At 43.7% G+C, this 23,324-nt stretch overlaps 1 long non-coding RNA gene across 1 annotated transcript; it reads right to left on the reverse strand.

Annotated features, from left to right (window-relative positions):
• Positions 1-8,393: 8,393 nt before the first annotated feature.
• LOC106559383 lies at positions 8,394-23,253 on the reverse strand. The gene is made up of 4 exons (XR_005365698.1): positions 23,076-23,253; positions 19,591-19,795; positions 11,357-11,455; positions 8,394-10,454 (listed from the first exon to the last, which is right to left on the reverse strand). It is a non-coding gene; the product is annotated as an uncharacterized LOC106559383 (long non-coding RNA).
• Between the last annotated feature and the right edge of the window lie 71 nt (positions 23,254-23,324).

Consider the following 23,324-nt stretch of genomic DNA (forward strand, 5'->3'; position numbering starts at 1 on the left):
CAGGATCGCGCCCTGGGCCAAAGGCAGGCGCCAAACCGCTGCGCCACCCAGGGATCCCGGAAATGAATTTTTTATTATCTGTGTGTAGGACAGGGTAATTAACTGGGCTCCATGGGTACATTTCAGGAATTCTAGGAACTTCTTGAGTTATGTATAGAATTGACTATATTGCAGTTGAATTGTGAGTGAACACGTATGTGTTCACATGTATTTCCTAGAGAGAGAGTCCCAATTTTTAATCAAATTTTCAATGTGTTTTGTTAGTTAAAACAGAAAAAAAAATCCTTGGTGGCCAGAAAGAGAATATGAAAGAGAAAGGGGGAGAGAAGGAGAGAGAGAGAAAGAGAATATTATTTCACAATAGTTATACAAGAAGTTGCTAGGAAACCATTCACTGACTTTGTGAATTATAAACATTTTCTTCTTAACCAAAATAAATAGACCTCATATCATTTCAATCATGAGAACACAGCTGCTTGTGTGTTGGGAAGGAGTGGGGCTGTTGTGTGTGTGTGTGTGTGTGTGTGTGTGTAGGGAGGGGTAGGACTGATGGAGAAGGGGAGGGAGGATGGGTGGAGTGGGGCTCTCTGAGAGTGCAGAGAATAGGAATGCAGGCTTTTTCCCATCTTCCTTCTAAGAAGGAGCAGAGACCTTCCTGCAGCCAGCCTTCAGTGGGTGCCCCAAGAGAATGATCCTTGCTGACAATGATGATGGCTATAGGTGACAGACCTGTCCTTTTGTACCCAGTGAATGTGTGGGAGTTTCTGCTTGCCTTCAAATTTGCAAATCTCACAAATGATTCATATCCCCGAAAGGAAAAACAAAAGTGAAGTAGGCCACTCTCCTACCTAGCCTCTGTTTCTCCCATGGAGCTCTTCTAAGCTCTGGGGCCTCATTCTGGGTGTGGCCGTGGCCTGTCCCATGTGGCTTATAGGGACGAGTGATCAGACCTCTCAGATTTCTAGGGCATTCAGATTTAAAATACTTGTTTTATATTCTACAGATTTTTGTTACCTCTGAAATAATAATATGCTTGAAATCTCTCTCTAATTATCAGAGCTGAGGACCAGTTACTTTTAATCCCTGAATCCATAGGGACTTTTAAAAAAAGATTTATTTATTTATTTGAGAGAAATAGAGACAGAGACAGAGAGAGAGAGAGGGAGAGAGAGAGAGAGAAAGAGAGCAGGAGCAGCGGGAGAAGCAGACTCCCCACTGGGCAGGGAGCCCGATGCAGGGCTCAATCCCACGACCCTGAGATCAGGACTTGAGCTGAAGGCAGATGCTTAACCAACTGAGCCACCAGGTGCCCCCATGAGGATTCTTTTTTTATCTTTTCATCTTCTGCCTCCCTTCACCGCTTATATCCTAGGGTTTTTTTCGACTTTAAACTGGAGTTAGAGAGCCAGCTTCTTGTCATCACTACTAATATTTTATCATATATTTTTGTGAAACCATATAATTCTTATTTTTATTATAGTTTTGGGCTTTCAATTTAAATATATACACTGATTATTCATAAATACCATACTATATTCACACCCAACCCTTTATTCTATGCCCTCCTTGCCCTGCTGTCCATGCTGTTCCCAGGTCCACCCCCACCCTCTTTGCCTGCCCTGTCCTTACACTAAATGCGCTACGCAATCTAAAACCAATCACTTGATGATATTTCTAGTGATTCTCCCCTCCCTCCCCTCCATTATCAATCTTGCTCTTTTGCTAGATCAAACCCACAAACATGCATGTGTGTTCTCTCTTCCATCTTAAAAACAAATGAACTACTGATGACTCTACTTTCCCAAAGCCTTTCTATTCTGTGTTTCCCTTTGCAGGAAAATTCTTTCAAAAGAGTTGTCTATACCTTGTCTTTATCTCCTCTTCTCCCACTTTCTCTTAAACCCACTCTGATCTGCCTTAGTGTTCCACTGAAAGTACTGTGGGCAGGGTCCACGATGCCTAACCTGAGACTATATCCAAGGCTCACTTCTTAGCCTTTGTCTTACTTGTCCATCAACTGCATGTTACACAGCTGATCACTTTCTCCTCCTTAATTTGCTTCCACCCTTGGCTTCTAGAGTACCACTGTCTCTCTGGCTGCTCCTTCTCTGTTACCTCTGTGTTCCCTCGTCTGCTACTGGAGAGCCCTAAGAATCGGACTTGGTCTTCTTCTCAGTTACACTCATTCCCCTGATACTTCCATCCAGCTTCATGGTTTTAAATGCCACTCATATGCTGAAAACTCTGATTGAAATTTCCATCTGAGACATCTCACCCAAACTCTGCACTCACACATCCAACTGTATACCCAACATTTCCCCTTGTATGTTTGATGGATTTCTCAAACTCAACATTTTTGACTCCTAAACTTGCTCCCTCAAAGCCTTCCCAAACTTAGGCAGTTGATAGCAATTCCTTCCTTCTGGTTGCTCAGGCCACAAATGGTGTTATCATCATTGATCCTCTGTCACATCCTAAAGCAATCCCTCAGGAAATCATACTGACTTTCCCTTCAAAATAGGCCCAGAATAAGTTCATCTCCCATCTTTCACTGTGGTCTAAACCACTGCCTTCCCTGAGCTGGATTACTGTGATAGCCCCCTATGCTGTTTCCCTGCTCCCATCCTGGACCCCCATGGTCTAGCCTCAATACAGCACCCCAAGTGACTCTTTTATATAGACTCAGTTATGTACCCCCTTACCTCCTAAAATTCCAAAGTCCTACAGAGAAAGTCAAAGGCTTTTCAAAGTGTCTTTTTGGTGAGGTCCCTTTTCACCCCCTGTCCTCATCTCCTCCCAACCTCCTCTTGCCCATTCCACCTAAACCACCTTGGAATTCATGTGGTTCCTGAAATGGCCAGGTACACCCCCAGTGGAGGCCTTTTGCACTGGCTTTTCCTCTGCCTGGCACACTTCCCCTCATTTCCACGGTTCCTTTGAATCTTTCCTCAAATGCTGCCTCCACAGGCAGGCCTGCCTTAAGCACTCTGGCAAAAGCTGTAGCCTGCCCCACCCCTACCGTCCCACAACTCAGCACTTCTGATTACCTTGCTCTACTTTTTCTCAATTTTCCCACTGCATGTATCACTTCCAGAAGATATGTGATTTACAATTTTCCCTTATCTTTTGCTCACCCTGTTAAAGATTTTTTTACCTTTTGGAGCATCTCTTTGGGCATTTGAATAGGAGGTGTGGAGGAGGCATACCTGTAAGGTCACAACTTGCTGTCGTGTGAACCCAGACGTTACTCCATGAATCCACAGCTCATCCTTGTTTAATTTTCTCTGTATTCCAATATTTGTTTGATTGGCACACAAGACATTTTATGATGTGCTTTCTCCCATGCCACCTCCAACCTTGCACTTTTCACAAAATCTACTGTCCCATTGAACTGCTTGCAGTTGCCCTTAATTTCTGCTTTTTCTTGGCTACTGATTCTTTAAGGCTTAGCTTAAACATTATTTCCTTTCTAGAAGCCTTTTCTGATCATTTCAGTCAACATTTAAATCATTATTTTTTTAACAAATATTTATTGAGTGCCTACTAGGTACCATGGAGATAAAGTGGAAAGTGGAACAGATATGGTCCCTGCTCGTGGTGTGGTGTTGGGAATAGGAATGAATACGTCATCATATTTGTTACATGGGGAGTGGGGTAGAGGGGAATTCTTCCCCACTTCTGGTTGTTCTTTCCATGGAGACTCCAGCCTTTCAAAGTTTTGAAATTGCGTATTTTGGATTGGTAACTGGGAATGAGAGTCTCAACCTTTACTTCCCTCTTTCTCTGGTACATGATCCACTTTTCAGGAAACACACATTCTGTTTGACTTCTCCAAAAATTGAGTTTGGCATGGCCAGGCCCCAGTGTGGGTCTAGGGGGGTTGTATGCAGTAAAAATCCGATACTGCCTGCAACTGACCAGGTGGGTAAACTGGTTTCATTCTAGGGCTTAGTATGAAGAAGTCTACTTATCCATAGACCTAAAGTCATATCCTCTGATAGTAGCTTATTTCTAAAATTTATCTCTCAGTTGGCTCAGAGGCAGGGAAAGGATACCACTAGTCAGGCTCTCTCAAACCTTAGCAATAGTTTAGAGTAAAATTCTGAGCGGAATTAACTCCTGTAGTGTCTTTTTCAAATCTCTTATGATATTGGTTATATCACTGTAATGATCCACTTATAGATGTCTTCTCCTCTAGAGTGTGAGTCTCTGCCTCTGGTTGTGAAATATGTGCACTGGACAAAGGAGTCAGGCTGGAGGGACAAATAGGGGGTTAAAATTCTGGCTAGGGCTGTGCTGGTTGGTGGTTGTGCCTTTATCTGAGGTCACATCACCTCAGAAGGTGAGGTGCACTTTTCTATAATTTTCACAAAACCTTCTTGTGTTCCAGCAAAGCCATATGTCCTTGTATTTGATGAATGAATAAATGTATACTCTTTAGATGGGCAGCGCTTTTGCCTTACTGAAACATAATCATCCAGAAGGGAGGGATCACATCTATTTAACTTATTTTTCACCATCCCTAGTAAAATACAAGAAGCCAACATATCAGGCAAGACCCAGACAGAATTGTGTGTGTGTGTGTCTGTGAGGGAGGTGGGGGGTGATATCACCTTTCTCAGACCATTCCCTTAATTTCCTTCATTATTGCTATTATTATTATTATTACTACTACTACTACATTTAAGAGTAATAGAAAAAACAGTGGATTTGAATTCAGGAGTCCTAAAATCTGAACTTTAGTTTTTTTTTTATCTAAATGAAAATCCTGGGGCACCTGGGTGGTTAGGCATCTGCCTTTGGTTCAGGTAATGAACCCAGTGTCCTGGGATCCAGCCCCACATCAGGCTCCCTGCTCAGTGGGAAGCCTGCTTTTCCTTCTCCCTCTGCCCCTCCCTGCAGCTTGTGTGTGCTCTTTCTCTCAAATAAATAAGTAAAATCTTTAAAAATTTTAAAAAAATAAACAGAGATCCTATAGATCTCAATGGGTTGTGATAAGGACAAAACAATGCAATGTATGTGGAAAAATATTGCACGCCATAAATTTATACAGATGTTAAGGGGTGTTACCGTCATTCCTTGATTGCTTAAGTTATACTCAGAAGCATTTGGTAGTTCAATTACTGTGTAAGACTCACTCTGACAATGTTGATTCTAATGATAACAACACAGCATGCTTATTTCTGGAAAACACCCAGAGGCATCTCTTTGAATTATTCATTTTCCAACAGGTTTTTATAGGTTTTTATAACATAATTTGAAAGGGCCTAAACCTACATATTAAAGGGGATTCCACTTAGCATCTGCACATATATTTACTTTTCTTTCTGTTGCTTAGTGTTTGGTTACGGGAATGTTCAGAGAGATTCTCCTTGATGAAGCCATTCTGCTCGTTAATGAAACTATGCCCCACATCACACTTTTTCTAACCAGATATACTCTCATAGAGCAGGAGCATCCTTCCAACAACCATCTACTTTCAAGACCTTGTGAGAGTGTAGCCCTGATAATTGTGTGGAAAAAGGCAGAAAACCAGGGCTGATAGGTGCAGTAGAGGGTAGAGAGTAGAGGGATCAACATCAAGCCTTTGTATTTCCCTATGATTGTCCTGACTGTAGTTCCCCAGTAAAACATAATATAGTACATACAGAGCTGATGAGGTGTGTAGTACAACCTCAAGGGCAAGAGCAAAGTCAAAATAGGAATGCCAGAAAGTTTAAGGAGTAAGGATGTGGATACCAGGAGGGGGCTGGAGTTATTCAACTGTTAGAATTATCCAGGCCTGGGTTCAGTTCCTGGTTCTACCAGCTACTTCCCTACATTAGCCTCAGTTTCTTGTCAGTAAAATATGGCTACTGTCCTCATTCCTTGGCACTAGCAGAGGGATCAAATAAAGAATGCACTTTCAGAACAATGCCTTGAAAATAATAACTACATGGTTGCCACGATTGTAATTATTATATCAATAGTAATATCTTAAAAAAATAGTAATATCTTAACTGGTAGTTTCTAAATACTGTAAATGTAAATAAGGCAGTCATGGTGGTCAAGAGCTTGGGAAGCCAGTTGACCTGAGTTCAAACCCAGCTCTGCCCCTTACCAGCTGTGTGAACTTGGACATGTATCTCAACCTCCCCAAGCCTCAGTATCTTCCTCCATAAAATGGGAATAGAATCAGTATCTACTTCATATGCTTTCAAGAGACCTGAATTGCATAATGAAAGTAAAGAACTTGGATACTGGACACCTCATTGGACCAAGAGTCCTCAATCGTTTTGTGTTCTTTCCCATGCTTTGAAGTTGTCACTGCCAGGTTAGGAGAGCATGGAGGATTCTGGCTGTGGGACACTGGGGATGTCAGAAGGCCGGGTGCCACCTACCCCACTGCCATGTACCTGAAGTTCTTTCTAGGATAAAGGGTTTAGGGGTTTCCTAGGACCATCATGATATCAGGACACAGTGCCTCTGCCAGAAGGAGCTGACAAGAATCATGGCTAAACTTTAGGAGTCAAACAATTCAATTCCTATATCCACCCCTTATATCTGTGGGACCTTAGGCAATTACTTAATCTTTCTGAGCCTCAGCTTCCTTACCTATCTTACAGATAAGATATCTGGCAAGGCCAGACAAGAATTGGGAAGGTCTGTTTTCCCAGGCCATTCCCTTAATTTCCTAAATTATTATTGCTCCATAGAGTTGATGTGAAGATTAAATGAGATAATAACTGCAAAAATGTGCCTGGCGAGGTAAATGGAAACTATTTTTATTAGACCAGCAAAAATCATTTAATCATACATTTTGGTAACTAGTTACTGAATGTCAGATACCATGCCAAGTACTATGAGACCATTTCTGATTTATTCAATGAGTTTTTTAGTATTTTTTGTATGCTAGACATTATCCTAGGTACTTATCCATTAAGCCTTCAGAAGTCTAGATAAAACACCCCTCGAGGCTATTCAATTCTATTACTCTGTGAGGCTCCAGGTTGTGAACCAGTTTTTCTTAATTCATGCATCAAACATGATACCAAGAATTTTGTGAAACAACTGAAAATATAAAGAGGAATAAAACTCCGCCCTACCCAGCAGAGGTTTCCAGCCAGGTAAGGCCATTTTGACATTACTGTCTTATCATTTCTTTCTTTCTTTGAATATCTTCTGTGGTTTATTTCTCTTTTGTTATATACTCAATGGTTATAATAATTAATTAATTGAATAGACATACATTGTGCATCTACTATGTCCAGGTCATAGTAGGTTTTGCTTGGAACATAATAAAGACATACGATTTAGTCCCTAACTTGAGGAAGTTCTAATTTAATGATGGAGATAAGATACCCATGAGAAGTCAAATAATAATCACCTAATTGTGTTTTTCTGAAATGATGACTTTGAGCAAGTATCATGGTTAAGAAGCAGGGACTTTATAGGCATCTGGACCTGACTTTAAGGCCTGTCTCTGCTCTTAACTAAGTCTTGACTTTGCCAAGTCACTTAAGCTCTTTAAAAGTTCTATCAGCTTTACAATTAGGACAAGACATTATTGGTTGAGTCAATGCCTGTAAATGCTTAGAACAAGCATTTACATTTAGGGGTTTCCTAGGACCATCAACAGCTTTTCCTGGCACAGAAAAGCTTGACTTTTAGTCATTATTATCTGAATTAATAGTATTATTATCATACTCAGAAAACCTCACTACCCCTAGTGTGGGTGTGCATGTGTGTCTATGCCCATTGTGTGGGTACAGTTAGACATTTCACATGTCATTCATGATCCAATCTGATCAGAGAGATTCATTCAATCATTCTTCCATTGAATGAATAGTCACTGAACACCTACTATGTGTCAGGCATGTCCTGGATACTGGAACACAGCAGTGAGCAATCAACCCTAGAAGTCAAGGTCTCTGCCCTCAGGGAGCTTATCTTATAGTGATACATATAAAATACAGATAAAACCTAAACTACAGGCCGTGATAAAATGAAGGAAGGGGACTGAGCATCTTCCGTCTTGCTATGGCACAAAGACTACTTTATCCCTGGTCATAGCACCCCACATCTAGATGAGCAAGCGAGTGACCTCTTTGTTCAGGTCACCGCTCTCTTTTCACATTTCAGCCTCTGAGTCAGCAGGACACTCCTCAGAAGACGCTCCTGTCATCAGTAGGAGCATGTCTGGTCTCCCATGACTCGGAAATGGGAGGCTGGGTGATAAAAGGCCAAGCCCAAGAGAGTAGCTGGACTTTTTGCAATCACATTAGAAGGAAATAATTATGGGCGCTCACATTTGATCTGATTATTGGTCCAGATGCATGGCGTGAGTGGCTAGTGGCCAGCAGGGAACAGCTGCTTTTGCTGTGACTGGTCCCTTCAGTGAGAGCAGGAAGGAGTCTAGTTAGCCTGATTTATTGAACTATTTAACATCCAGTGGATATTCTGTATTTTACTGTTATTTATGACTTGCTGAGTCCTGGCAGTAAGCTTTGGATGAAATAAGGTGCAGGTGGAAGGCATGGCCTGGGGCCGAGGGGGTTTCCGTGTAAGGACGGGACAAAGCAAAGCTTCCTCAGCTCTCACTAAGCACATGGGCTGAGAAGGTGGTGACATCTCCAAGGTGCGAGTCTAGCTTGTCCCCCATTCCAGGGATTCCTTTCACACCTCCGACGTGCTCCCTGTCTCCTGGGCCTTCCCTCCCCCTCTTCACAGACATGTCTCCCCCTGGCAGGCCGGGCTTCGTGGTAGCAAATGACCCTCAGGTCCAACCCACCCAGATATCTTTGGGATTTGGTTTGCAGGCCAGGCCGTGGCACCGCATTTTATGTTTACAAAAGTCAGGAAGAAAGAGAGAAGGGAGAGAGGAGGCCCAAGGAGGAAACAGCAGCGCACACAGAGGCCACTTTACTCCCATGAAGAGGAGCAGATGTTTCCCATGTTATATTTTCCACGTCTGAGCGGCTGAGATGTGGGGGCATCATCCCTGGCTGCTCCCAGGGCTCGAGGTGGGGGGTCTGACCAGAAGCGTGAGGTGGGCCAGCCCCGCTTCCTCTGCTTCAGTCACGCACAAGGCCCTGACGAGCCTGCTCGCTGTTTACACTCGCAGCCAGGGAGCCGTTGGGGAAAGCAGCTCTCTGACCACCAAACCGCCTCATTGGCTCCAGAAGCCTCCGCCTGGATGGCCATCCGGGTGACCCCAGCCCATCCCTGCCTGACCCCAGCTTGCCCACTCAGGGCTGCCTTTGAAACCTTTCTGTCCTCCCTCTTTCTGGACCAGTGCGTCTCCTCAGCCTCTGCTGCCCTGGGCTCGTCTGCCCCGCGAGTGCACTTGGTGCCCACACAGATTCCTCCGAGCCGCGGGGGTTCGGCTGCAGCCGCCGGAGGCCGTGTGCACCCGGAACGCCATAGACTAAACACTGAGTCACCGCTCACTTGCCTGCTCTCCCCAAAGCTCTGGTTTCGGAGGGAGGACCTGAGGGCTTCACGGAGAGAAATAGTTTCCCCTCTTCTTGCTGGGTGGTTTTAAGGTGCGGCAGCGGCGAGATTGCTGAGAAAGTTGTGGGTGGGCCAAGGGCCAAGGACAATGGACGTATCACTGGGTCAGCACTTGGTGTGAGCACCAGCTCGGCCTCTCTCACCCCCACCCAGGCACCCCCACCCGGGCACCCCCAGGCTGCAGCCACGAGCTGTGCCCTGTAACATACCACCACCACCCTATGCTCACGGAGGGGAGCAGCGTGGCAATCATGTCACTGGGTCGTCGCCACAGCCCCGTAGGAAGGCCAGGGAGGGCACTCCCATTTTGCAGATGAAGAAGTGGATCTCCAAGAGGCCAGTCTGTGGCTGGAGAGTGCTGGAGACCAGTCCGGGGGCCAGATCTCCCGGCCCAGTGCTCTCATCCCAGCAGGCGGTTGCAGGAAACAGCTGGCTTATGTAATGAGAAAAGACGGACTGGGAAATTCAATGTTGGATTCTTAGGGAAAAAGGAAACTGACCTCCCACAGTGAAGTGATCAAGGCGTGGCTCACGGGCCAACTGGGCATTGGTTCAGTGGCCTGTGCGGTGACCCGAGCCACAGTGCTCCATGGGTGGAGAAGAATATAGCAGAGTCCATTGGCTTTTAGGATCTTGACTGGAGAGCTGAAACCCTGGGAATTTGCTTAGCTTGCTTATCAGGGGCTGGCTTCCCCTGAGCTACCTGGTGAACCCGAATGCTTAGCGTGGCTGTTTGAAGATTAGGGCTAATCTGTTTACGGATGGGAGGGAGGTTTGGTCATTTCGTATCTTAGAGAGACAGTTAAAGTCACTGTTAAGGCATCTCCAAGAATAGCCCATCAGAGGAATCCACAGTTGAGGTTGATGAGAAGCAAATTCTTGTCCGCTCCATGCGTCAGTACCGCCCAGCAGCCCGTGCTGTCTCTGTTGTGTCTGCTCCATATGGATGGATCTATTAATGGCTAGAAGGAGGGTAGGAATGAGAAGGAAAGGAAGGTAAGAGAAGCACTTTATAATTTAGCATGACATACATCTCTGGCTCCTTTTTAGAATGCAACATCCAAAAGCTGGAGGATTCTCTTCTATCTGCTTTTCCAATTTTAGGAAAGCATCCAGTTGCCATCATAGACCTCCAGCTTACTTTTCTCCCAAAGCCATTTCCTTGGGAGTAGATGTTAATAAAAAGACTCTGACTTAGGGAATGTTCTTAAATATTTTTGACCATGATCCACACACCCATGTAAATGTGACTGAAACAAAAGTTTTACAGAGCAGTATTTACCCTTACTTTTGCAATTAATTCTGATAGGTTCTCTCTACTATATTTTATATTACTAAAAAAAAAAAAAGGAACTGGTTGATCTACTAGTGCATGATTGGAAAAACTCTGTTATAGACATCTTTGTAAATGGTCTCATCAGCTTCTCATAAAATGGCTTCATTAATTCATCAGTCCCAGGCCCAGTACCCTGGACCCCACAGACGAAGCCAGTTACAGTCAGCTGCTTACCCACACAGAGCAGGATGATGATGGGGAGCAAGGTTTTATATCCTCAAACAAAGTGTTACCAGAAAAATGACTTCACAATAAGTAACTATGACCTAAATGGTTGTGGTGGTGGGGGAAAATCAAAGGACAAATGAGAATGACCAATTTAACTTCATTTTTCCTGCCACCTGGCCTTTTTTCATGCTGTTCCTTTCTCCTGAAACACTTTTCCATTCCTCTGCCTCTGTGCAAAGTCTGACAATCAAGGATTGCCTCTTCTAGGAATTCTTCCCTGACTACCTTTCCCTTGAAAACATTTGACCACCACTTAATTTGATGCATTGTCAGGACTTGTCAGCAGCTGAGTTAGAATACCTTAGTATCTTGTGATTGATTTCTTTTAGATGAATATCTGCCCAGCTTCATGTACTACCTGCAAACCATGTCTGTGAAGTGGTCTTCTGCACCCTGGTCCTAGAAGAGAGAACCAAGGGGTTAGCACTTGGCCAAAGCAGGGCAGTGGTGGGCCCTGCTCTTGGGCCCCGTGACATAGCCTCATGTCTTTATGTCTTTATAATCTATTCTTAGAATGACCATATGTCCTATTGGTTGGCCAGTCTTGTTTTATGCCTATTATCCAAGCATAATTATTTCTAGTATCCTATTTGCTCTTAAAGTGCACTCACCTTACTTTACACCAACTAGAGTTGGCTTCTGTTACTTATCATTGCACATTTATAATATCTGTAGCTTATAAAGCAATTTCACCTATATCATTCTCTTTCCAAGTTAATTATTTTCCCCTTAGAACTGCTCCTTCTTCTGTCTGCCACCACTGGCTCCCTGTCCTCTTTAGCCAGAGACCTGGGAGTTAGCCTAGACTCTTCCTTCTCCTTCACCTCATGAATCCATTCATTCATCCCTTAAAAAAGTTTGAGCACCCACCAAGGACCAAGCACTATGGTAGTTGCTGGGTATATAGGTGGTGAATGAAACAGTCTTTGTCCTCCTTCGGTTTATATGCTGGTTCAAGAAACAGCCACAAATAAATAGTTTCAAATTGTAATAAGCGTGGCAAAGGGAAAGAATAGGCTCTCTGAGAGAGAAGATTGGGGGAGGTATGTGGGGCTGGACTACTTTGTTTTGGGGGCACAGGAAGGCCTTTCTGAGGAAGGAACATTTGAGCTCAGATCTGAAGGGTCAGAAGGGCCAGTTAATGAAGGGATTTCAGTAGCAAGGGTTGAGTGGAGTTTTCACATTTTAGGTTGATCACTCTGAGATCCATGTGGATGAGGGGCAGGAATGGAAGGAGGGAGACCAATTAAAAGGTGACTGCAGTTGTTCAGACAAGGGTTTATGGTGGTTTACACTAGGACTAGCAGAGATAACTACAAATGGACAGATTGGGCAAGTATTTTGGAGGTGAAAAGCAACAGGATTTGGCAGTGGATTGGATGTGGTAGAGGGGTGGGGTTGGGGGAGAGGGAGAAGGAGGTGTCTACCAGGTGTGTGACTTTAGCCCAACAGTGGACAGTGGAACCATTTACTGAGTTAGGGAGGAGAAGATGAGAATATTTGATGATAGTTGTAGTGTGTAGATCAAGACATCAGTTTGGGATGCATTTAGCTGGAGGGGCTGGTGAAAATTCCAAATGCTGCCTATTTCAGCTTCGTGGGCATGTGCAGGGCTCTTTGCTCAGAAGGATGGGCCCTGTGCTTTGTTTAATGCTCTGCTATTGCCATCTTGAAATTCTTCATAATAAAGTGAAGTTGGATTGGACAACTGAGCATGTGTGCAAGTAGAAGGACACGCACTATGTATGTCTGCCATTCCTTGCCGCCCATTCACATATAGTAGTTGTCATGTCCCCGACACAGATTTTAGTAGATTCATGACGTGAAGGAGTTCAGTGAGACTCAAAGTGAGTATAAGGTAGATATATTACATCTATGATTGGCCAAGTGGGGCTACTGACAACCTCAAGAAGCCATACCTCCATTTAAAACAATTTTCTTAGAACACAGAAAGAAGGTAATAGTGTTCTAAGAAGCAGAAACAAGGAACCCATCTGTATCCTTACTTAGGCTGAAAATGTAGGTATAGAAGGAAAGGGAAACATAGACAACCCATAGTTCCTTTTTCCTTTTGTTCCTTCCTTACTCATTATTTTGGGTAGAATGTTGGTGAATTAAGAAATGAAAACAACTGAGTTAGTTTGGTGCAGCATTTCTACTGCTCTGGTAAAAATGAAATATGTATGCATGTAAGAGCCATGAAACAAGACTTGTGCACTTTTGGTGATTCTGCATAAGAGCTAAATGCTCTTCTATTTGCATTTAAAACTGACATTGCTCAGTATAAAGGTGAATGGTAAAACTCATGCTACTAATTTAAATTTTTAATTTTTCTTTACTTAGAATGACAATAAACAGCAAATTAAAAGTACCATGGGGGACACCTGGGTGGCTCAGTGGTTGAACGTCTGCCTTCGGCCCAGGGCGTGATCCTGGAGTTCTGGGATCGGGTCCCTCATTGGGCTCCCTGCATGGAGCCTGCCTCTCTCTCTGTGTCTATCATGAATAAATAAATAAATTTATTTAAAAAAAAATACCATGAAAAGTCGTAAGAGACACTCTGTGGAAGAAGAGAAAAATGCATTAGTATCTTTGATGGAACTTTTCTTCCTGCATTTTGAACAGGATCCCAAATTTTTATTTTACACTGGGGCCTGCAAATTATGGAGCTGGCCTTGAGTAGTGCATCAAGGAAACAGGATCAAGAGCCCTACGTTATCAAATTCTGTTGAATTAAATATCTTTTCATCTGTCCCCTGAGTCTTATTCATAAGACTTCCTTCATATCCCTCAATTCTATCACTATGTGAGACACTCACCCCCCATTCTTTAAGGGGGGGGGGCGTTGTCATGTCTAGGAGAAAGCAGAGCAGAGATACTGTACAGGGAATGGCTTAAAAAAGAGAGAACTGTAGAACCAAGGAGAGACAAGAGAAGTAGAAGGCAGGAGGAGGGGAGACTCCATGTGGGATGGAGACCTAGATCCCTAGGTCTACGTCCCCAAACCTAAGAGGCCTTGTCCTTTGTATGGTAGGAGGAGATAAGTCCTAATTGATTCCTGGTGTTGAGGCAGAACCACCCATGAAATACTAACTTCGAGGAAAACAGCAAGGCCAATTTTCTCTCTACATTGTTTTCCCAGAAGGTAAGTAGAGACAAACTCTACAGGGCTGTACCACTCAGTGTCTGTTTGAGGGGTTCATGTCCAGGACTTCAGAACCAAGGTATAATGTCTGGGTATTCCTGAACTCATTCTACTCTAGGCCTGAACAATGGTCCCACCTCCACAGATCCTACCATCTCCCCCTAGTTGCTACACTGTCAGCCAAGACATGCCAGTAGGTAAAGGAAGACCCCACTGTGAACTTCCCAGAGTGTGAGGGACCCTGTGAAGACATAAATAACACCAATCAAGAATCTCTGTGAGAGCTGAGCCATTTCTCAGTCCAGGAAGACCATATTACCCAGCCTCCTTTGCAGTTATAGTGGGGCCATGTGATTGGGTTCTGGCCAGTGGGATCTGAATGGGAGTGATTTGATGGTGAGATGGATGTTATAATGCCTGATGTTCTGGATGGAAAATCAGACTTAGGCAATTTTATGCAAGCTCACCAGATGGTTCTTTTATCAATGCTTCCTTGGGGGCTATCAGGGAAGGTGGAAAGCAATGAGTCTAGTGTGGCAAAATGGATATATCATGTTAAAAAAATAAAGATAATTATAATTTTAAAAAGATGGACACTTTGTAGCAGCTCTCTCTTTTTTTTCTAAAGATTTTATTTATTTATTTGAGAGAGAGAGAGAGAGATCATGAGCAGTGGGAAGGGGCAGAGAGAGAAGCAGACTCCTTGCTAAGCAGGGAGGCCAATGTGGGGCTCAGTCCTAGGACACTGGCATCATAACCTGAGCTGATGGCAGACGCTTAATTGAGTGAGCCACTCAGGGGTCCCTCGTGGCAGCTTTCTTAAGAGTGTATAAAATATTTGTGGTAAATTGCTACAATAATGGCCCCAGATGAATTCCTCCTCCTGGTATCCATGCCTTGGTGTGTTTCCCTTCCATCCTGATGCCATGTGACTTGATGTGGCCAATGGGATGTCAACAATCGTGGTGTCAGCAGAGGATCATGCTCATGGAACACAGTCTTCCAGTTGTCTCTGCTGAGCACAATGCACAGCCAAGCCACCAGGTAACTGCAGCTGTGTAAGTGAGTCCAAGTGAAACTAGTCGAAGAACTAGCGATACAGTAGTATCAACCCACATAATTGTGGCACTAAAACTGTTGTTTTAAATCACTGAGCTCTGGGGCAGTAGATAACCAACAAAATGTCTTAAGCATGTTTGTTTCCCCAGAACCTACTAATTGCCTGGCATATTTCTGCCCTCCATGCATTTTTATTGACATAAACTTTATCTTCCCAACAACCCTGTCAGGTAAGTATTACTGCCATTTTCTATTTATTTTTAATTATAAGAGTCACAGAAATTCTCATCCCAACCCTGCATGCTGAGGGAACTGATTATTTTATGGCTGTAATTGAGGTTTGGAAAGATGCAGAAACTGGCATCTGGTCACCCCAGCAGGCTTAGATCACCTATGCTATGTATATAGACTATAAAGAATTGACAGTCTTTGCTACTTGTTGAGTGCTTATTATGTGCTGGGTGCCAAGTGCTTTAGTTATACTGTATCACTTTCATTCTCCCCAAAACCACATGGAGTGGGCGCTATTAGCATCTCATTTTAGAAAAGGAGACACTGAGGATCAAGAAGGAAATGAGGCTGGTTAACAGCAGCTCTAAGCTCTAAACCCAGGACTGATTCCTCTCTCTTTTGCTCTTCACGATTTCACTTGATGTGGAGTCATAGTTCACATGGAGATTAGGTTCCAAAGTCAATGCATGGAACAAAATTCACACACTGTGAAAAATACTCTTGAAAATCTTCCAAGTCTCCTTTGAAGTTAAGCATATACTACTTTACTTAGTAATAGATATGTAGAACTATATAATATATTTTAGGACTGTATCATGTTTAAAAAATGGCTTTCAACATAAGCGTCACACTGTGGCAAAGTCTGGCTGGATGCTCACAAATTCCATTGCTTTTCTTCTGGGACTCACAGAAAGACTCCATTTCCTAGCATTCTGCAGTTAAATTGGGCCACGTGACTGAGCTCTGGCCAATGGAATATGGACAGAGTGATCTATGCCATCACAAGGGCTGGATCTTACATACTTCTGTAGTTCTCTAGCCTAGACGTTGGCAGACTATGGCCCAGAGCCAATCTGGACTGCTGCCTGTTTTTGTAAATAAAGTTTTATTGAAACATAGCCACACTCATTTGTTTACACATTGCCTCTGGCTGCTTTCATGCTATAACAGCAGACACAAGTAGTTGTGATAGAGACCACATGGCCAGCAAAACCTAAAATACCAAAAGGAAGAATATCCAATGGGAAAAAGTCTCTTCAACAAATGGTGTTGGGAAAGCTGGTCAGCCACATGAAAAGGAATGAAAATGGACCACTTTCTTAAACCATACACAAAAATACATTCAAAATGATTTAAACACCTAAATATGAAACTTGAAACCATAAAAATCCTAGAAGAGAACATAGGCAGTATGGTCTCTGCCATTGACCATAGCAACATTTTTCTAGATATGTCTCCAGAGGCAAGGGAAATAAAACCAAAAATAAACTATTGAGACAACACTAAAATAAAAATCTTCTGTACAGTGAAGGAAACAATCAACAAAATTAAAAGGCAACCTACTGAATGGGAGGTGATAGTTGCAAATGATATAGCTGATAAAGAGTTAGTATCCAAAATATATAAAAAACGTATACACATCAACACCTCAAACCCAAAAAATCCAGATAAAAAATGAGCAGAGGAAATGAACAGACATTTCTCCAAAGAAGACATCCAGATGGCCAACAGACACATGAAAAGAGGCTCCCAATCAGCCATCATCAGACAATTGCAAATGAAAACTACAATGAGATATCATGGCACACCTGTCAAAATGCCTAAAATAAAAAACACAAGAAATGACAAGTATTAACAAGGGTGTGGAGAAAAAGGAGCCCTTTTGCACTGTAGGTGGGAGTGCAAGCTGGTGCAGCCACTGTGGATACAGTATGGAGATTCCTCAAAAAGTTAAGAATAAAACCACCCTATGACCCAATAACCATGCCACTAGGTATTTACCCCCAAATACAAAAACACTAATTCAGAGGGATACATGCTTTCCTATGTTTATAGCAGCATTATTTCCCACAGCCGAATTATGGAAGCAGCCCAAGTGTCTGTCAGTAGACAAATGGATAAAGAAGATGTGGTGTATATACCTGAATACCATTCAGCCAAAAAAGAAATGAAATCTTGCCATTTTCAATGACACACATGGAACTAGAGAGTATAATACTAAGTGAAATAAGTCAGAGAAAGACAAATACCATATGATTTCACTTGTATGTAGAATTTAACAAAAGAAACAATAAAGAGAAAGAAAGAGAAAAAGAGAAACCAAGAAATAGACTCTTAAGTATAGAGAACAAACGGCTGGTTACCAGACGGGAGGCAAGTGGGGGGATGGGGGAAACAGGTGATGGGGATTCTGGGGTGCACTTGCTGTGATGAGCACTGGGTGATGTGTGGAAGTGTTGAATCATTGTATTGTACACCTGAAACTAATATAACACTGCCTGTTAACTATACTGGAATTAAAGTTTTCAAAATTGGAAGGGGAAAATTCTGGGGAAAAAAACCATTTACCAAAAGTTTGCTGACCTCTGCTCTAGTCCTCTCATGGTGGTGGCTACGATGTACTACGCAGCTCTCCCTTTAGCAATGACAACTTAATTCCTCAGTTGCTGGGAGTGCTGCTGGAAGGTGGTCCTCCTCTGCACTCACTGACTGATAACACAGAGATTTAACAGCATAGCCATCTGGCCCCAACTCACAACAGCTCTGAGAGGCCGCTCAGCTCCAGAATTTTTCAGTGGGTTCGCAGAAGCCTCTTGGTTGCAGCTCACCATCTCCCGCTGCCCAATCTTGCATCCTGGTCTCCCTTCCACAAGCGTTGATCCCAGGAGCTTTCCCTGATAAACATCCTGCATTCTAATCTCAATCTCAGAACCTTCTTCTGGGGAGTCCCACCAGCAGCAGCTGTCATCCCCTTCTGGAGTGTGTAATACGGGGATGTCACAGATGGAAGGTGCTGGACCTTGCATCACTGTTTAGAGAACAGTCACTAAGGAACACCTCCAGACACCCGTCCCCTGTGACAGTGGGTTAGCGATCCGCCTCTATTGTGTGACGCCTCTAAGATTCAGTATTGTTCGTTACAGCAGCCGGCTCTGCTTATTTTGACAAATATATTCAACAAGGCAAGGTTTTATGTGATGAGCGGTCTATGAATACTGAGACCACAGATGACATAGACCCCCTCAAAGTCACTGCAGAGCAGCTGCCCTGTGAGTGGGATAGAAGAAGGTCAAGTCACTCACATCCGTGATACATTGTTCTCTTTTGGTCTCTTTTCGCCCTCTCACCAAGCACATCGAGCAGAATTCTTCTAAGTTAAATGTGGCCATGATGCGACTGCCCCTCCAGCCCTGTTTGGGGCTCCACTATCAAAGCATCTTTGAACAGCCTGCATTCTGCAATAGTTGAAGAATGAGTAGCATGTGGATGGCTGAGAGGTGGATAAGTGGGGGATCAAATCAAGCCCAGATGTCACTCAGTCTCCCCCGACCCAAGCTGTAGGCTGGAACAGAACTCAGAGGAAGAGTCCCCAGTGGGGGTTCCCAGGAGCTGAACATAAACAGCCCCTCTGAGGCCTGCCCACCGGGCATGGCTCCACTGCAGGACTGTCTGCAGAGGCAGCTGGAGCCCAACGTGGTCTTTTGTCTCCCCTCTCTCTGAAGTCATCCTAGGACACAGGTGTGCATCCCCCACAGCCAGCCGACAGAGAAGATGAATCAGCTTCCCTGAAAGACGTGCCCCAGAGCAGTCTGTCAGCTGAAACTTGTCTGAAGGAGCATGGTTCCCTCCTGACCACAGCTAATGAAAATTGTGGCTTGCCCGAGGAAGAATCTGTGCTATTCTTTAAAGGAACAGTGCTAACCACAGATGTGCAACATCTGGTATGTGGAAGGGATTTCCCTGAATGAGGACTGTAACTGGACCAGCCAGTTCATGAGATGCCTTTGGGTCCAGGTATGTATTTTTCTACTTTCGGCTCTGGATTTGAGTTCTCAGAAGTTCAAGGGAGGTCCAAATGCCTCTTTCTATCACTTAGTATTTTTCATTATATACTCCTCCTTATTTATCTTCTATGTATGGTTCTTGATGAATATGACTGAGATGCCCCAAAGCCTATGCTCCTGCTTCCTCTAGGTCTTTGTTCCTGTCATTCTCCATGTCTCTATGGCCTCTCTATTTTAAGACTACAAATTTTGTAGGACTCTTTCCACCACAATTAAGTGAAACCCAGTCCAACTCCCTTAAAGCCAAAATCTACATTTAATGAGTAATGTAACTTAAAATTCAGAACCACTTGACTTCAAAGACAGGTGTAGCTGAATCCAGGGGTTCAAATGATCTTTCCAGGATCTGGTCTTTGTCTGTTTCTCCAGGTCCAGACTCTGTTTTCTTTTACATTGGCTCCAGTTTCAGGTAGTCACTGAATGGACTCCAGTCTTTTATGTCACCATATTAGCTCCTTCCTGGAAAGAGATTGTATTTTTCCCAGTTATCCTGAGGATGGGACTGATTAGACCCCTTGAGACACATTCATGTTCACTTATGAACTTAATCACTATAATCAAGGGGATGTGATCCCTATTGTTTGTCTAGGCCTGTGTCCCTTGCTCACTCCCAGAGTTTAGGTCTTTCCCCAGGGGAGAATAGGATTCTATTATGAGAATGGGGTTGAATGCATGTAGGACGAGGAAAGATCAGTAGATACATAATCCATAGCTTGCTTCTCAAGCTCAAGTTCATCCCAGATAAGATTCCCCTTTCTTGCCCCTATAGCACTCTAACAGTTGAATATGAGATTATATGTACCTCCTCTGCTTCTCCCACTGGGATAGAGGGCCTTCTTTGTTAAGAAGGCATGGGGTAAGATATAGGTAGGACATGAGTGCTAGAAATTGCATTGTATTTCCTTTCTTTGTTTGAAACCTAGTGAAATCAAATAGAAATGAGGCAGCTTTGAAGCAGGGGAAAATAGTTACAACAATTAATAGTTTGGAACAGGGAAGAAATGGGGCTTAGTGACAAAGACAGGGGCCAGTATGTATGAGGGCCCCTCTGCCTCATGCTCCCTAGTAGCTGCCTCCAGGTTCAGATAGGACGCCAAGATTTGCCATAATTTGGGGTCAGCCAAATACTCTTTGTGAATTATTGAGCTCTTGGTGGTCAGTGCTGTCTGCCTTATATTTTTCTTATACCACCCTATGTATCTAGCACTTTTGCAAGCACCTAATAATTACTTGACAAGTTTTTGTTGGGTTAAATTGTGATACCGGTGCCAAGAAATGGCAAGCCTGAAAACCAAAGAGGTGTAGGTTGTAATCAAGTCTCTTAACATTGGCTGAGCAAAGTAGCCATACCAAGAGAGCAGAGAACAGGATAACAGCTATTTTTGTCTGGTGTTTCTAGTTCACAATACTTGTATTGCTGGCTTACTCACAATAGCCCTGTGAGATGATCCAAATGCTATGGGGTAAACTTCAAGGTTAAGTCTAAGGCAAAAACTGGGTGTAATCAAAATTTCACTGGAAACTCCTATAAATCATCCACAGAGTACAGTTTAAAAGGTTTTGTGATTCAACCGAATACTGGAATACTTGTGAATTATGTGGCTGGGGACAGTAACATATTGCCTGTTATTTAGCAGGAGTCCATTCCCTAAGAGCAATATTAAAATACACCATTTATGCATTTAATGCAGCAAGTTGTTCACAACTAGAAAGAGACGGAAGAGCCGTTCCACATCTTTGGTTTTAAGATCATTTTGGGACACATGTGCATTGAGTGGATTGTCAAGTAGAATCTTCTGGACTACTTAAATAGTTGTTTTTATTTCTTTCTCTTTGTTCTTCATTAAGTGCAAATGGGTAGATTCATGTAAATTGTTGTATAATGCATTTCCCCAATCTTACTTGATTAAAAATGTTGGTTATAGATTTAGAAAGTGCTCAGCATGGGGCCGGGCCCAGGGAATTCAATGGTGAAGAAAATAGGTGTGATTTCTGACCTAATGGAGTTTATAGTCTTTGCAGATTGCTTTGTACCCAAAGAAACTAAAACCAAAGCTCAGAGAAGTGCCTGCCAAAGATTGCTCAGCCAGCAAGGGGCCGAGCTAGGATCTGAACCGGGGTCTTCTGGCTTTAACCCTAAGATTCTCCCAACTACTCCCCACTGGCTTTCATGGTAACTGAAGTCACTTCCAAAGCCAAAGTCAGAGTCCTGGAGTTCATTACAGAAGAAACAGACCATTGGAACTGGCCACTTGCCTTGGCAGTCAGGATCTGGAATTGAGTTCATACGTGGTGTTGAATTGTTCCCTCCAGAAATGGGATGGGTTGGAATGGAATGGTAATGAGGGCCCTGTTTGCCCCAGAGGACCCACTCCCTATCCTGCCCACCAGCCATAATGGTTGACCACCCTGTTTAAGCCCCCTATTGATTACAGAGAGTTGATTTCTTCTGATGCAAGTGGCTGAGCCAAGGGCAGTTACTGCTGAGCCATAGCCCCCCAAATTACTGCCTTTCAGATGAAGTATGTCAGGCGTCTTTCCCAACAGCCCTTTCCAAGGACAAAGAGGCTAGTCGTGGACTTGCATCTTCCTTGTCTGATACCCAGGGTGCATATGTTCTTTCTCCATGTGTACCCCAAATGGTCTGAGAACAAGGGTGCCCCCTTTCCAAGTCCCAGGCACCCTACGAGCCTCTCAGGCCCCTTCCAAAGAGGAGCCTTGAGGATGGTGCCAACAGGACGCATCAAAAGGCTGTGGTTTCCCTGGCTCTCAGTGTGCTGACCCAGCCCACCACTGGGGTTGCAGTGCCAGACCTGGGGTTCCTCATCACTCGGCACAACCATTTGGGTGATTTAAAGAGCAATCTTCATATTGAAGGCAATGGTGACTCCCCTCCCAGCCCCTAAGCTGGGTTGGATTTGCTTCATCAACTCAGTTTCATTAAGGGAATGTCTACAGTGAGCAGAGGCTCAGGTTAGAATTAATTCTTTTCTATTGTTCCTGTCAGAAATATAAAAATAAAGCATTTAGCTCAAGGAAAGTTGACTTCTCTCTCAGACTTGTGTATTTACTCTTTGGAGAAATGTCACTAATGGTGTTTTAATAATGCTTTATGTGCCTGGAGACCAATCATAAAAAGAACTTACTATTTACCAAAGCAACTGCTAGCCCCTTAATGATGGGCTAAGTATCAGCTACTGGCAGGATATGTAGTGGGTAAGTGTTGTGTAATTACCAAGCAAATTCATCATTATTTCTGTCTTATAAACCAGAATATGTGTTAAATAATACTTTGGGGCCACTGAAAGTAATTACCAAGTCCCATCTCTGTAAGAACTGTAATTATCCTACGGTTGCCCTGTGTTTACTAAGCAAATCTATGCAATTATTATCTAAAGCCCAAACTCTGCCCTCAGAGCCACAAAAGTGCACCCGAGGGCAGGTCTGCACCCAGAGTAGAAGCAGCATGTGCATGGGGTCATGAAGGTTCCAGGCCTCCACTTCCCAAATCCCAGCTCTGCCCTCATTCCTGGCCTCTGAAAAAAAAGCCACAAGCAAGGCTTTACCAAACAAGCTGATTGTGTCTTCTCTTCCCCCCCAAGCCCAGCCTCTGCTCTGGGCTCCCTGCTCTTCCAACCTGCCAGTCCCTACCATGAGATCTACTAGGGGGACCTCAGCCTCCGGCTGCAAAGGTTCAGTTCTGCACCTCCAGGAAGCTCTTTTCTTTTCCAAGGCTCACCTCATGTCAGGAACTGTACTGGTCTCTGAGGACCTGAAGATCGATAAAGTACGTCCCCTGCTCCTGAGGGCCAAGGTAGGAGAGGCAGACTGTTCCAGCAATGGTGGGTCTGGTACACAGAGGCTACATAGCACTGAGGTCAAGAGCTTGGGCTCTGGAGCCAGGCTGCTTGGCTTCAGATGTGCTTTCGCAAAGTGGAGATAATCAGAGGGCCCATGTTAAAGATCACTGTGTGAGTTATAGCAGGAA

This window comes from Canis lupus, chromosome 10 (assembly GCF_011100685.1).
Source record: "Canis lupus familiaris isolate Mischka breed German Shepherd chromosome 10, alternate assembly UU_Cfam_GSD_1.0, whole genome shotgun sequence".
Taxonomy (NCBI): domain Eukaryota; kingdom Metazoa; phylum Chordata; class Mammalia; order Carnivora; family Canidae; genus Canis; species Canis lupus.